We start from the raw sequence: 6,000 nt of genomic DNA on the forward strand, positions 1-6,000 counted from the left end.
TTATAAATAAATACGAAAAAGCAGCGATTCTGAATAGCTGGTCAGAAAATCACAAAATATCTTATTTAGCTAATTTTTTGGAAGGTCCAGCCCATACATGGTTTGGTAATTATATTAGTGAGCCAGAGAATCAGATGAAAACATGGCTAAATATAAAATCAGATTTTTTAAAAGAGTTTTCTGGAGAACAGCCACTCCGAAAGTTAAAATTTCGATAAAACACTCGCAAACAGCAAGACGTCGAGGATATAAAGAAGTACTATTATCATCTAGTAGCAATTGCAAACGAAATTGACCCAGAAATGACTTTTGATGCGTTTAGGGATCATTTTGAAAATGGTTTGCATCCGTCTTATTATGACATGTATTATTTGCTTAGTTCTAGCAACAGAAATTTTGACGATTTAAAGCAATTGGTGATTAAGATAAGCGATAAAAAAGAAAGAACATTGGTAAATCAAATGACACAAAGTACAGCTTTATTGTCAGTATCTGCGGCAGTGAACAGTAATAATGTAACATAGTAATTACACTATGTTCCGTACCTGCATTTGCTTCGGTCTCCCCCAATACCAGACTTATGTAAACAAGATCGGCGAATTGGGGTCATGATGTGGGTATAAATACAGCTTCAAAGCACGTACTAATCACCGAACTCTGGGGTCTTCCCAGAGGGAAGTCACTGACTGATCTCTGGGTTAGTCTGGGTTCACCATTTGTGTAGCTTTTAGTGGAGCAGGTGGAGAACAAGTGCAAGCACCCGGGAATCAACCTGTTAAAGGAAATAGCACGGGCGAGCAGCATTAGTTGCCGTACCGACTTACCTCCCTTTAACAGTACCATAGCGTCTTATTCGGCCTGGTGAATGCCCTGGGACACTAGTCTAGGGTTCTATTCACCCCCGGTAAGCGTGCGCCATCCGCGAACCTCCACAACCATTCCCACAGACACCCCGCACATCATGATCCTCGCCTTCTTGGCAATCGGGGGGGTAAGATCATTGTAGTGTTATCTTAAATAAAAGCGGATTACCTGTATACCTGTGGTTTTCTTCTTCTGAGCTACCCCTTAACGTGACAATAATAACCCAACAAACCGGCAAAGGACCTGGAATGACACAAGGCCACGAACATTTTTTAATAGGAATTTTTCAAATACGGTTCAAAATCAGACACGAAATATAATGTTCCAAGGGTGAATAATTTTGGACCAAATCAAAATGGTCCAAGGTACAACTCATTCAATAGGGGGCGACAATTTGTAAGAAACAATTCGCAACAACCCCAGAACCATAATACTTTTAATAGGAACTTGACCCATTGATTTTACATTTTGGCAACAATGTCAACAACAACATGAGGAAAATAGAACAAATGGAAGATACTAATAAGGTATTTGCAAACGTCGAGATTGAGTAAATCGCGCGAAGTTTGAAGGTTACACTTGCAACCGACTACATGGTCAAGGTTGGTCGCGAGATAACGGTACGACTGAACTGTGCCTTATCTCCGCACGAGTTCACGAAGTACTGCTTTATCGAGAACGATAAATACCTACGACCAAGAGGATTGATTTGTTTAAATATTTTTGTAAGAAATGACAAATGGTACATCAAAATTAACAATATGAGGTTTAAAGAAGTGTTCATATTAAAAAATACTACAATCGGTTATTTAGAGAAAAATATAGAAATGGATATAACAAAAATTCCAGTTCATTGTGTTAATGAAACTGAAGATGATGAAGAAATGATTACCATGAAAGACCATAATCTAAGTGATATAACGAACCCAGAATTGTGTAACAAATTGCAGACATTACTTTCAGAATATAGTGACGTTTTTTCAAAAATACCAAAATATGTGGGAAAAACCGATGTCATTGAACATGAAATTGATGTAGGAAATGCAAAACCTATAAAACAGAAACCTTACAGAGTAGCACAAAAAGAAAGAGAGATAATAGATGAACAAATAAGAGAAATGGAACAATACGACATAATAAGGCAAAGTAACTCGCTCTGGGCAAGTCCCGTCGTATTAGTAAAGAAAAAGTCTGGAGAGATTTTGCGTGGATTATCGCAAGTTAAACGATGTGACGGTAAAAAATTCGTGGTCAGGATCTAATATTGAGGATATTTTGACTTACTTAGGAAACGCCCAATATTTCTCAATTCACAATTTCTTTGGCAAGTCAAAGTAAAAGAAGAAAGTAAGCCACTTACTGCCTTTACAGCGCAAGGCCACGGATTATGGAAATTTAATGTAATGCCTTTTGGATTGTGCAATGCCCCGGCAACATTTCAACAGTTAGGAGATGTAGTGTTTAGAGATTTAAAATGGAAAGAAGTTTTAATTTACATGGACGACATTATAATTTTTTCTAAAACAATAGATGAACATTTGGAAAAATTACGTAAAGTTTTCAATAGACTTCGAAGTGCAGGCCTAACACTAAAACCTAAAAAATGTGAATATTTAAAAGAAAAAATGAATATCCTTGGTTATACAATTTCGAAGGATGGAATTTTTCCTGATAAATCAAAATTCATTTTAATTGAAAATTGTCCAAGGCCAAAATTGTAAAGGGTGTACAAAGTTTTTTGGGACTTTGTAACTACTACCGGAAGTTTATAGAAAATTTTGCAAAAATTGCACGTCCTTTACATGATCTAACAAAGAAACAAAATAAATTTGATTGGCAGGACATACATGACAAAGCGTTTGAAACACTAAAACAAAAATTGATTAGTGAACCAGTTTTAGCACATTTTCAACCAAATAAAGGATGTGAATTAAGGGTAGATGCATGTAAAGATGGAATCGGAGCAATATTATTGCAGGAAGATCATGAAAATGCGTTACACCCAATAGCATATGCAAGTAGAAGCCTTAGTAAAGCTGAAAAGAATTATTCAGATAACAGAACTTGAAGGGTTAGCAGCTATATGGGCGCTATCCTATTTTAGACATTTTATTTATGGAAAACCTATAAAAATAGTGACTGATCATCATGCGCTATGTTGGTTAAAAACCTTGAAGGAGACTACTGGACGTTTAGCGCGTTGGGCGTTAAAGTTATCGGAATTTGACTACACAGTACATCATAAATCAGGAATTGCTCACAGAGATGCCGACTGCGTAAGCAGATATCCTGTTTTGCCAGCGAATACGAAAGTACAAGAAATTGACGAAATACCTACTTTTATATTGGATATACGTAATATTGCGGAATTGCAAGCAACAGACGGAAAAATTTTGGAAATTCTTCAAGCTATAAAAAATCCTGAAAAAAGTACAATTGGTTTGCAGAAACAGGCAAAAGATTTTAGGCTTGAGTTAGAAGTTTTGTACCGTATAAACTCGCATGAAGCGGGCCGGACTAAACTCTTGGGGATACCACAACAGTTAGTAGGGGAAATTTTGTATTCCCACCACTCACAACCGCTGAGTGGCCATTTGGGATTGTCAAAAACCCTGGCAAAGATAAAACAACGATATTATTGGCAAGGCTTGCAAAAGGACATTTGTACGAGGGTGTCCGGATTGTCAGGCTCGGAAAGGCCAAAAAAATCAGAAACCTATCGGTTTATTACACCCCATTCCGGTTGGCACTCCATTTGAGAAAGTTGGGATAGATTTATTAGGTCCGTTTCGCAAAACTAGCAGCGGCAAAACCATGATAGTAGTTGCAGCGGATTACGCCACACGGTGGGCGAAGACCGACGCACTACCGAGCGGCAAAGCCGGACCTGTATCGAAATTTATACAGGAAAAGATTATTACTAGACACGGTGCACCTAAGGAATTGTTGAGTGATAGAGGAAAGGTTTTTCAATCAGAGTTGGTTACGGAATTACTGAAAAAGATGGGGACGACAAGTCAGTTTACCACGGCTTATCATCCCGCAACTAATGGCTTAACAGAAAGATTTAATAAAACTTTAGCCAATATGTTATCTATGTATACTAATACAAATCAATCAAATTGGGATGAAGTTCTTCCACATGTGACTTTTGCGTACAATTCTGCAAAACAGGATGTACTCAATTCTCACCATTTATGTTGGTATACGGTCGTGAGCCAATTTTACCAACAGAGGCAAACCTGTTGCCGCCCTTAGAAAGCAGTAATAGTAACCAAATTAGCGACGTTAGTTTAGCAGTCAGGAATTTGGCAGCTGAGAATATAAAACGGCGACAAAACATAGATAAATTACGTTACGATTGTAAACACCGCCATATTGAATTTAAAGAGGGTGACCAAGTGAAAGTATTCACCCCTATTCGAAAAGTAGGAAAAAGTAAAAAATTACTGCTTAGATGGTTCGGACCTTACTATATAAATCGGAAGATGTCTGATGTAGACTATGAAATACGGAAGGGTATTTCACAAAAATTTAAAGCTGAAGTAGTCCATGTAAGCAGAATTTTACCATACCATGACCACTGAGCACCAGAGGAAACCCCGCAAATAAAATAAGTAATATTTGTTTTTTTTCAACTATTTTTATTAACGTTTTTCTTATTGAGTTACGAAATAAATGTTTTGCGCATACGCCCCGACGTGCATTATGCTCACCCGGGGCGCAGCTACTTGGAAAATTTGGTCGTCCGGGGGAGCCTCCTGCGAAGGCGGAGTAGGTTGCGGCGGCACCGGAGGAGGGGAGGCCTCCGCCACGTTGGCGGTAGATTCTCCCTCGGGAGCAGGGCGGTCTTCTCGGGGCCCGGGTCTTCGGGCCGCCAACATGGCCATCAAAGCCTTGCCACGACCCCTGCCGCTGGTGAACTGTCTTGGTGCGGTTTCCATCTAAATAGAAAGGGAATTGTAATAAAAAGAAAAATTTTTAAAAATTATAGAATCGGAAAGAAAAGACGAAAAAAAAACCCCATTGATCCTGGAAAAAAAAAGAGAAAAGGAAAACAAAAGGGATACTTACGGTTTGAAACAGTAACAATTTTAACACGACAACAACAAATGGAAAAACGTGTCACTTGAGGCTAGGTTGAACGGCACAATAATAATGAAACGTTGTTGAACGAAACCAAGTAAACAATTATCAAAGCCCTCTCCACTGGAAAACCAGTATGCTGAGACTAACAAAATTAATTCCAGACACTGAGCTTGTCATATAAGGTTATCAGGAAAAATTTTTCCCAACTGTTAATAAGTGCACCATGCTTAAACCCATGGGATTCGCTGATTTGGCCAATTTGGAATATTATTTCAATAAGACCAGACATTGTTTAGTACAGACCGAGTAATGCATAAAATACAAAATGCAATTAAAGCATAATGTTCAAACAAAGTAACAATTATGATGTACGGCTCCACATATCGAGTAGTGTACATATTTTGTTTTTTGGCAAAACCCAAGGATTGTATTCTTTTACCTGCGTCTGAATTTTTATTGCGCAAATTTCGAAGATTCGTGAACGGATATCAGTTTAATTTTCCGTGAATGTTAAAAAATAGTTAAATAAATGATTGAATTTAAGCATGTTTAATATTTTTCTTTTGTAGGCGCCTACCTATAATTATGTATAAAGATAAACCACTGATGGTTAAAAAGAGAGTATATTTTTGTCTGTACAATAATGCGGTAATAGACGTATTACCTTAGGCATATAAGTTGTTTATGCATTTGGCAAAGAATGTAATTCGCGAGCGATGAGAAATGAATTTGTCGCTGCGCGCATAAATAAATGACTAATTACAAAAATTATTTAAATAGTCCGAGTTGGGAAGACGTTTTACAGTTTTATTATTCGGTCTTGCAGCAATACTTGTGAAGTGAAGCCAATAAATAAATTTCGCGAAAGTGTCAAACATGAAGTGGATCGTAAATTTTATGTTTTATATTCGATATGTTACTGAGGTGAACGCTAAAATATATTTATACAAATTGGCACTGTACCACTTGTGGGAACTGCAAGAAGAGTTTAATCGAGTGGTACCAATACAACTATTAGGGATTACGAAATCTCTACTCGGCCTTTGG

The 6,000-nt window shown here is 37.6% G+C and overlaps 1 long non-coding RNA gene across 1 annotated transcript; it reads right to left on the reverse strand.

Annotated features, from left to right (window-relative positions):
• Positions 1-4,130: 4,130 nt before the first annotated feature.
• Positions 4,131-5,358, reverse strand: LOC145734150 (uncharacterized). The gene is made up of 2 exons (XR_014179353.1): positions 4,939-5,358; positions 4,131-4,808 (listed from the first exon to the last, which is right to left on the reverse strand). It is a non-coding gene; the product is annotated as an uncharacterized LOC145734150 (long non-coding RNA).
• Positions 5,359-6,000: the final 642 nt, after the last annotated feature.

This window comes from Ips typographus, linkage group LG9 (assembly GCF_016097725.1).
Source record: "Ips typographus isolate SLU linkage group LG9, UJ_Ityp_2.0, whole genome shotgun sequence".
Classification (NCBI taxonomy): domain Eukaryota; kingdom Metazoa; phylum Arthropoda; class Insecta; order Coleoptera; family Curculionidae; genus Ips; species Ips typographus.